This window comes from Actinia tenebrosa, unplaced genomic scaffold (assembly GCF_029948245.1).
Source record: "Actinia tenebrosa isolate PJP-AT-01 unplaced genomic scaffold, QUT_ActTen_1.0 PGA_scaffold3__52_contigs__length_22856419, whole genome shotgun sequence".
In the NCBI taxonomy this organism is placed as follows: domain Eukaryota; kingdom Metazoa; phylum Cnidaria; class Anthozoa; order Actiniaria; family Actiniidae; genus Actinia; species Actinia tenebrosa.
In genome coordinates, this window is record NW_028292580.1 from 7320903 (window position 1) to 7329958 (window position 9056).

The 9056-nt window shown below is 36.6% G+C and overlaps 2 long non-coding RNA genes and 1 pseudogene across 2 annotated transcripts; all 3 read left to right on the forward strand.

The window, feature by feature from the left end:
* Positions 1 to 243: 243 nt before the first annotated feature.
* LOC148908375 (uncharacterized) lies at positions 244 to 1988 on the forward strand (annotated as a pseudogene).
* Positions 1989 to 4865: 2877 nt separating this feature from the next.
* LOC148908376 (uncharacterized) lies at positions 4866 to 5550 on the forward strand. The gene is made up of 3 exons (XR_016120655.1): positions 4866 to 4916; positions 5163 to 5320; positions 5409 to 5550. It is a non-coding gene; the product is annotated as an uncharacterized LOC148908376 (long non-coding RNA).
* On the forward strand, positions 5549 to 7184 carry LOC148908377 (uncharacterized). The gene is made up of 3 exons (XR_016120654.1): positions 5549 to 5571; positions 6517 to 6849; positions 7092 to 7184. It is a non-coding gene; the product is annotated as an uncharacterized LOC148908377 (long non-coding RNA).
* Positions 7185 to 9056: the final 1872 nt, after the last annotated feature.

The window sequence follows — 9056 nt, forward strand, 5'->3', positions numbered from 1 at the left end:
TCTTGAAGCAACAACAGGAGTTGATGAGAAGTGCAAAGATCTAATGACCTCCATATCGAAGACAAACAGTTTGATAGAAGCAAAGTTTTTGGATTTTGAATTTCATTTCGATGAAGGAGTGAAAGAAAGTCAGAGTAGTATTCAGAAAGATCTCTGTGATATTAAGTCATTGTTATCTAATGATACAAATAGGGATCAGAGTGATCTATTGCAGTCACTAAAAACAACGCTAACATGTAAAATATGCCAGAGAATCTCAAAGAAGGAAATTGCGTTCGCACAATGCTGTGGGCAAATAGTCGGTTGCTCTGAATGCATGAATAGGTGGTTTGAGGAGGAGGACACTTGTCCCCTTTGTAGAAATGCCGAAGGGGTTAGCAAAGTGATCCCTTTCCACGGGCTCGATGAAATAATTGAGAAAATGCAGTGACCAGGTTGCATGAGAGTGATCTAAAAGTTGCGTTACTGTTTTAGTACATACAAACGTCCACAGTCAAGAGTCAGTATCAAACTTAAGTTTAGCTTTGAGTTAATGTATATTGTTTCTGCATGTACATTTTTTCCAGACTTAAACAAATATGTAAAATCAATGCAGCCAGTTGAGTTATTTTTCGTAGCAAATATCTTAATTTTCGTAAAACATTGGTTAGATTTTAAAATGTAGTCCATTGTAGGGCATACTGCGAGAACAAAACTGATACTATTTATGTGAATATACGAATCACAGAATACTATAAACTAACATACTGTTACATTATGCAATAAGAAATAACAACCAGTTGGATATTTTCAAGTTGCGTTAAGAGTGACGTCAATAAAATGCAAAATAGATTCTTCAAAAAAATCTTCACGGTGATTAGCGATAGCGTGCGCATCTGTTGCGTATGAATTATAGCGCAAAAAGAATTGTTGGTCACGAGCATATTTAGCGTTGCAATCCCCGTGGAGTGGGTCGATACCAAAGGAAGATTCTTCATTGATTTGACCTCCCTTTTGTCTGTATTCCTCTACTACTTCAGCTGCAGATGGTACTTGACTGGGCAACAGTGAGCGGCAACGGAAATTATCTCGAAAACGGATTTCAGGAACCCCTTTACCTAATATGAAAAACAAAACTTAATTTAGAAATTTTAAAGTGCCGGTGCAATTAAGAAAAACTTTATCCCTTATCAAGTGAAACAAATATCTGATTACCTGGTATTGTCCTCGTGTTCTACTACTGTAGCTCTCTTTATTGCTTATTTGTATGATCGCAAATACGCGGCATCAACAGTCAGCACTTATGTTTCAGCTATAGGGTATAGCCACAGATTGTATGGATTTCCGGATGCAACCAAAACATTTTTTATAGTTCAAATGTGAAAGGTTACTGTAAGGTTTCCCATCCTTTGGACTGCAGATTGCCAATTACTGTCCCAGTTTTGGATAGAATAGTTGGAGCAGCCTCGCAGATAACTTGTTCGCAATTTCACAAAAGCCTATTTAAGGCCATGTGCTTGTTTGCCTTTTTTACATTTTCGAGAGTGGGGTAAATAACAGATTCTCCTTCTGGTAACACTATACAGTTACATCATGTCACTCAGCTTTTCAATAATAAGAACCAAGTTGAGGCACTCAAGGTACAGTTTGTTAATTACAAACACAATTACAATCAGCGACCTTTCTCACTTGTGGTTTCTCGACAACTTTCCTTTTGTCCGGTTGAGCACTTACTAGAAAACCTTGCACTAAGAGGCTACAGTGGGGGTGCTCTTTTTGTCATGCCTGATGGCAACCCGGTTCCTAGATCCTTTTTTACCGATAAGTTGGCGATAGCTCTGCGGTATTGTAGTCTTGATCCCTCTAAGTATAAAGGACATAGCTTCCGCATCGGAGTTGCTTCTCATGCTGCTGATAAGGGGATGTCTGATGCGCAGATCCGAACCATGGGGCGCTGGAAATCCAATGCATTTTAAAAATACATACGTATTCAATCTGTTTCAACTTAATGTTGTTGATCAGTGTTGCAGAGGATTAGGCTGATTAGCAAGGGCAGCAGCCATGGTCGTTCGTGCCTGTTTCTTCAACTTTTAAGCAATCCCTGTTGATTGGCAGGTGCATTCAAAGGGGATCATGCCATGTTCTTATAAGTTTTCAGCTTTGAACTGTCTGATCAGCAAGGGCAGCAGAGGCAGGCCAAAGTTTCTTTTTACATTACAATATAGTATTTAATTAATATGAGTTTTCTGAATCTGATTAGCAAGAGCAGCAGATTCAGATCACTTGTAACGGGGTTGTGCTGCTTTTCCTTTGGATGGGGTGTGCATCATAATCTATTATCTCTTCGACATAATATGATGATGCTTTGGCGTTTGTAGCCCACATCTTTACTGGGGCAAAATTAAATTGAAGAATTGTAATTTTTATTTTATGAATATTATTTGATTAAAGCGGCTATGCTCAATTGGGCATGGCCAATATAGTCCAATGTTGGATTAAGTGTTTATATATCTTTGCCCAAGTAAACTAGTTTCATTCCTGACCATCCGATTTGATCAATACTAAAAGCCATATTCATATCTCCATCTATAGGTTCAGAAATTTTTTAAGCCCAAGGTTAATGCCAAGTCCTGTTTGTGTGGGGAGGTGTTCTCATTCCATCTTGAGCAGTCCATGGCCTTCATAAATGCAAATGGCAGTGAAGACCACATTCACAATTACATCCGATTCACAAGGCCAAACATTGGATGTAATAAGGTGAAGCTCAACTTTTTTTTATACACCCATTACAGGATCCTGCAAAACTGACATGAATTGCACATGTACCATGGTAGCTTCTATAGACAAAGGCATGGTTACTAGAAGAAAACAACTTTTTAACAGCTACGTCTACATTGAAAGTTGCTCGATGTGTTCAATTAATTAATTGCATTAATTCATTAATTGCACAGTATTAAGAAAAAAATCATGATAGTTCTTTGACCAAACAGAAACGAGTATTTTATGTAGGCGTGATATTAACACAGTAACCCTATTTTTTTATTCCTGACCATCCGATTTGATCAATACTAAAAGCCATATTCATATCTCTATCTATAGGTTCAGAAATTTTTTAAGCCAAAGGTTAATACCAAGTCCTGTTTGTGTGGGGAGGTGTTCTCATTCCATCTTGAGCAGTCCATGGCCTTCATAAATGCAAATGGCAGTGAAGACCACATTCACAATTACATCCGATTCACAAGGCCAAACATTGGATGTAATAAGGTGAAGCTTAACTTTTTTTTATACACCCATTACAGGATCCTGCAAAACTGATATGAATTGCACATGTACCATGGTAGCTTCTATAGACAACGGCATGGTTACTAGAAGAAAACAACTTTTTAACAGCCACGTCTACATTGAAAGTTGCTGGATGTGTTCAATTAATTAATTGCATTAATTCATTAATTGCACAGTATTAAGAAAAAAATCATGATAGTTCTTTGACCAAACAGAAACGAGTATTTTATGTAGGCGTGATATTAACACAGTAACCCTATTTTTTCACTCCTGACCATCCGATTTGATCAATACTAAAAGCCATATTCATATCTCTATCTATAGGTTCAGAAATGTTTTAAGCCAAAGGTTAATGCCAAGTCCTGTTTGTGTGGGGAGGTGTTCTCATTCCATCTTGAGCAGTCCATGGCCTTCATAAATGCAAATGGCAGTGAAGACCACATTCACACTTACATCCGATTCACAAGGCCAAACATTGGATGTAGTAAGGTGAAGCTTAACTTTGGCCACGACCAAAGCAGTGGCTCCCACATCAAGAGAAGATTGGGGGGACATCAAAGGAAGAGACTGCCTAGAAAGAAGGTATGTTTGATCACTGATAAAGTGTACCTGACTGTGTGGTTCCAGGAACCCACTACAAATGGTTGCACATATTACAGTGCTACTAGCAGTAAAATTAAGTACAGGAAATAATCTCAGAACATCGCTTTATTTGGCTTGTGGATGGTCTGGAATTGTAGCTTACCAGACTCTGCTCAATCTTATGGCCAGAAATGGCCATGATATGCCTCTAAGGAACTCCTGGTTTGACAGCGTTGTGACCGATGTGCTTTTTACGCTCTGGTTGGTGTAGACCTTTAACAAATTGGCACCAATGGAGATATTTTTCATCATTTTTGCCAGATTGTTCACACCAAGTGGCTTGTTTTCGTACCATACTGGGTTGTGGACATTATTACACTATACATACAAGCAAAAGAAAGTCAAGAGAAGAAATTTCTGAAAACCAACACCAGAAATGGAAATGTGTAGCACTTTAATATTAGTAAGATTTATAAGGATTTGTATACCTGACAAAATTTGTCCTATTACAACTACTACTGATATGCTTGGTAAATATAATTTAAAATTTTCTTTTTGTATTATGTTTTTGCAAATAACAATAGGGTATGGCAATTGAAACTTGTAATTTCAACTTAAAGGCACTTACGAGATGCTGTACTTTGTGGTGAGGTAAATGTTATTTTTGTTTTTCCTTGATTTGTTTTATAGTGGATGCATGAACATAGCAGCTGGACGAAAAGTCACAAAGTCCTCTCCATTGATGACCAGTAACTGGTCCACTGATAAGGAGCGGTGAGGATTTGGATGTTATCATTTTATCATATTGCATACTTCTTAAACCTTCAATTTCAAAGTAATCATCAAAGAGGATTTTTTTAAAATCGAATTTCAACAAGGTTTGCATTTATCTCTCTTAAACAGTTCCACTCATACCTTCCCTCACCCTTTTAGTTTCTGTAGTATATTTCTCCCACGCTTTGTTCACAGAGGCGTCTCCAAGCACAGTAATTAAAATCTGTTGTTCCTGTAACAATGTGAAGCTTGATTTCGATAGAGCTATGTGGTCAGCACTTCGAGTAGTATTACCAGAGGTAGGTGCAGCTTCACAACTTATAGTACGCTTCGGACCTTCTTCCCAGATAAGGATATCAGTATTATCCGAGTTTGCAGTATGCAGCTCAAAGAATCATTCCTAAGAGACTTGATCAAGCTTGACAAGGTAGAGGAAGATTTCTTGACAAGACTTCAATGAAATGTTGTCAACCGAAAAAGGTTCTTCTGAGAGCAACTGGTTTATTGGGAGTTGTTATTAATACTTACACGTCCATATTTTTTAGGGAAACTCGTATAGGAAAAGAGACTGGACCAAACTGCGGCTGCAGCAGAGGTCGTATGGACAAATATGACGATAGGTCCAAAGTCCACATTTTAAAGAGATTCAATGCCCTCGCAGACACAAACCTCCAGAACGTTTACCTTATCGCTGGCAGACAAGGTACAGTATGATTTTCTTTCTACATCATTTATTGTTGTTTATTATTTTTTGTGGGAGAAACAATTAATGAAGTTGTATTTTATTGCAGGTCGCGGTGGTAAGTGTTACCAAGATAACCCTGCCCATAAAGGACCAACAATTACAAATACTTTGTATCCAATAAAAAGACAAACAGTATACAAGTAAGTCAGCCAGCTTTTCAGTTCGTCCATGGCATAACTTACCGTCGAGTCAGAACAGTAAGAAGCAAGGTAAGTTCACATTTTCAAAATGCATTTTATACACTACTTATTAACTGGCAGTGACAACAGAAATATAAAAACAAAAACTCATATTTTGCTTTTGGCTGATTCGGATTTTACGCAAAAAATAGTGATAAAGGATAGGATTAAAAATTGAAATGTTGCCAAAAGAAGTATATATAGTCATCGTTTTAGTTGTAAAATCAAACGAGTGATATAGTGAGATTTTTATTCTCATACTTTATGAGTGAAATGCTACATAATTTTTTACAAGTTACGGCAAAAAATGCTCAACATCACTTTTCAGCCTTTGAAGAGACTTGAACTTTCTATAAAGCGCACGTGCAAAACTTAAAAGTCTCTTATTTGACTTAAAGCAGTGTATGACGGACCTCGTTCCCCGGCAAGTACATCACATTCTAGCTCTGTATGAAAATGCGTTTTACAGGCCGTTTTGATGCTCTCAAGTGTCAGGTCTTGCTTTTGAGGAAACGGTAGAAGTTTTGTATCATTGCAGAATATTGAGCAAGTCATAACTTTGAAAGTGTTGGAAGAACTCACACTCTATTAATATACATATATAAATATATTTGTATATAGTTTTAATAAACGCTGATTGTTTTATATCCGATGTAAACTATATATTCGTCGTCTCATCATTCATGATGGTGTTTCATTTATAAATTTGAGTTTATATCACAGATGCACAAGAACCTTTAAAAAGTGTGTTGTTTCGGTTTTTTTGTTTTGTTTTGTGCTTGTTTCGTTTTGTTATTTAATATTTATGTTTCGACCGGCTTGAATGGCACCATGTCTGGCCTAAAATAATTTCTGCCGTACATGTGTCCGAGCCACTGTTATTTTAAGCCCTGTGTACACATGATGATGTAGACATTTTAACATATTGCATAGATTTCAAAATAAATTAGTATTTTTTCTGCTATTAATCATTAGGAAAGTAACTACATCACTGACCAGACTGAAGAAGATATAGGTACAGACAGATACAAGACACAGATCAGTTAAAGTTACTTAAAAAGCTCACTGAAGTAAAAGTCCTTCGATGTGCTCAAGTGCATTATCCCAGATCTGTTCCATACTCAAATGAAGATTCACACGAGAGGACGCCAGATTCTCAAAGATCCAGTGTTAGTATAAGCTACTTCATTGGTTACCCTTAAGATCAAGGAAAAGAGACTACCAAGGCTTCGAAAGATCATTTCGCCAACTTCTAAAAGAGCGTTTGTATTCAACTTCTTCTCTCTAAAAGCCAAGAGCAGAAATAAAGTAAGATCAATTATATCTCGTCTTTGATTTGATAAGTATAATTTAGTCTGTAAATCCTTCTTCAAGCTTAAAATTACGAAATTAGTTTGGTATCCCAGTCACTCTCACTGTTTACGCCATCTTGAATTTGCTCAAGGACCTTAATCCTTTTATCCGTTTACCACAGGGTTTTCTTAAAAACGAAGCAAGGCAAGCATCATTTGTCTTCGAGATATTAACCAGATATATTTGTATTTTAACAGATCGTGCACTGGTTCCAGAACAAAAGAAGAAAGGAAAAAGAGGGAAATTATACACCAGGGGATTGAGGGGGAGAGGCTAGCCTTATTCCACAGCCTGAGAATTACAAAATTTTGTAACTTCTGGTATCATATTTCTGGTCAATAAACATGTACATCTCAGTTGTTGTGTGAGTTTTATTTCCCATAGATCATCCATCAAATACATAAAACAGAGCAAGAACACAGAAAACTGTGAAAAAAGTGATTTCAAAAAGCGTAAAAATTGGGCTTTGTTGCACAGCAGGTTCAATATATTTAACTGCCTGCTTTAAAAGTTTTTTTTTTTGCCTTCTGTAATTCCTACACGGAACGAATTAGACAACAATATTTGTAACTCAAAATCTTTAAACATATTTTTTTAAATCAATCTCACCACTGTAAAGAATATAATCAACTTTTAAACATATCTTTAAGTAGGCAGGCCTCCATACTGCAAACGCTACTGCGTCTTCAACAGTCTGCTCTGAATTCATATATTTAAAATCGCATGTAAGCCCCCTCCATTTTGTGAATGCAATGATGGTTCAGTTGAATCAGCTTGTTATTATTTCTTTCACTCTCATCCTTTACTCTCAATATGCCACTATTCGTACAGCCCTTTTTGTCAGTTTTCACACAGCTTTATGAGAACTATACCACTGATAAATAAAAGGTTGATCACTTTTTGAACGGATCTCCCAATTTAAGTGTTTCTAATTATCTTAATTTGTTTCTAAAAGTACAAAAATATATCATTGAAACAAAAAGGTTTACGAAAGATTCATTATACATTCGTAAAAAAGAAATAATTCTTTATAAATTCACTTATGTATAGCTATAACATAACTAACAATTTATATTATTGTTTATAACTTGTAATTATTGTCGATAATATTATCTTCATGTAACTATCGTTTAATCATCTACTGCCGATAACTGATCAATATTAATCAACTAATCTTATCGATTAATATTGATTATGAAATTAAACCAGCCAACCCTGACATGCAGTTTAACATGCTGGGTGTTTTCACATTTTTTCATATTTTTTACCTTCAAGGAAATTTTAATCTCATAGCAACTAAAGTAAGGGAAATTAATTGTAAGTTAAAATATAAGATTACAAGATTAGTAAAGCCTGGTTTCCATATGATCGCTCATGATCGCCGGATTGCTGAAATTATTGATGCATGAATCGCTCATGATCGCTATCAGTTTCTGACATGTTTCCATTAGGTCGCTGAAGTTTATGCTACAGCGAGCTCCACTTGAGTTTGTGGCTCTTTTATGAGCAAACGGATATTATGGTAAGTCGTAATCCATATGAGCCACGCGTGGTAGCATAGCGTTTTGACAACATGGCGGACGAAGAAAGCGTCTTTCTACGAGGAAGCAGTGTTCTTCTGCTTGCTTTAGCCAAGTGAAGATCACATTTGAAACAGAAAAGATCTCATCGATTTTGGGTGAGACGTCTTCAAAAACAGAAAACAGCAAGGTCTTTACCACAACCTATTCGATGAGCTTCCACTGTTTGATCGAGAATATTCCTGTTGTCCAGACATTCATACTTCGGATTTCTTCCTTAAGGCTGCACTATCATGACTTTCAGCCATATTGTGTAGAAATAACTTGAACTCAAAATCAATCTAGAATATACAGTCTTCACTCAAGGCCAATGTTTTGTTTAGTACGTTGCTATGGCTACCAAAACTGACAGATGTGTTATGGGATACATTTTGATCGCTCTATCGCTGACATGTGTTTCCACATAATCGCTAACGATCGCTCACGATCGCTCGATCGCTGAAAAGTGTTTCCATATAATCGTTCACGATCGCTGGCATCATTTTCAGCGATCCGGCGATCGTGAGCGATCATATGGAAACCAGGCTTAAGAGAAGCATTGCGAATGAGTCAAAGCATTAGAAGCGAAAAAACTCTTGTGGC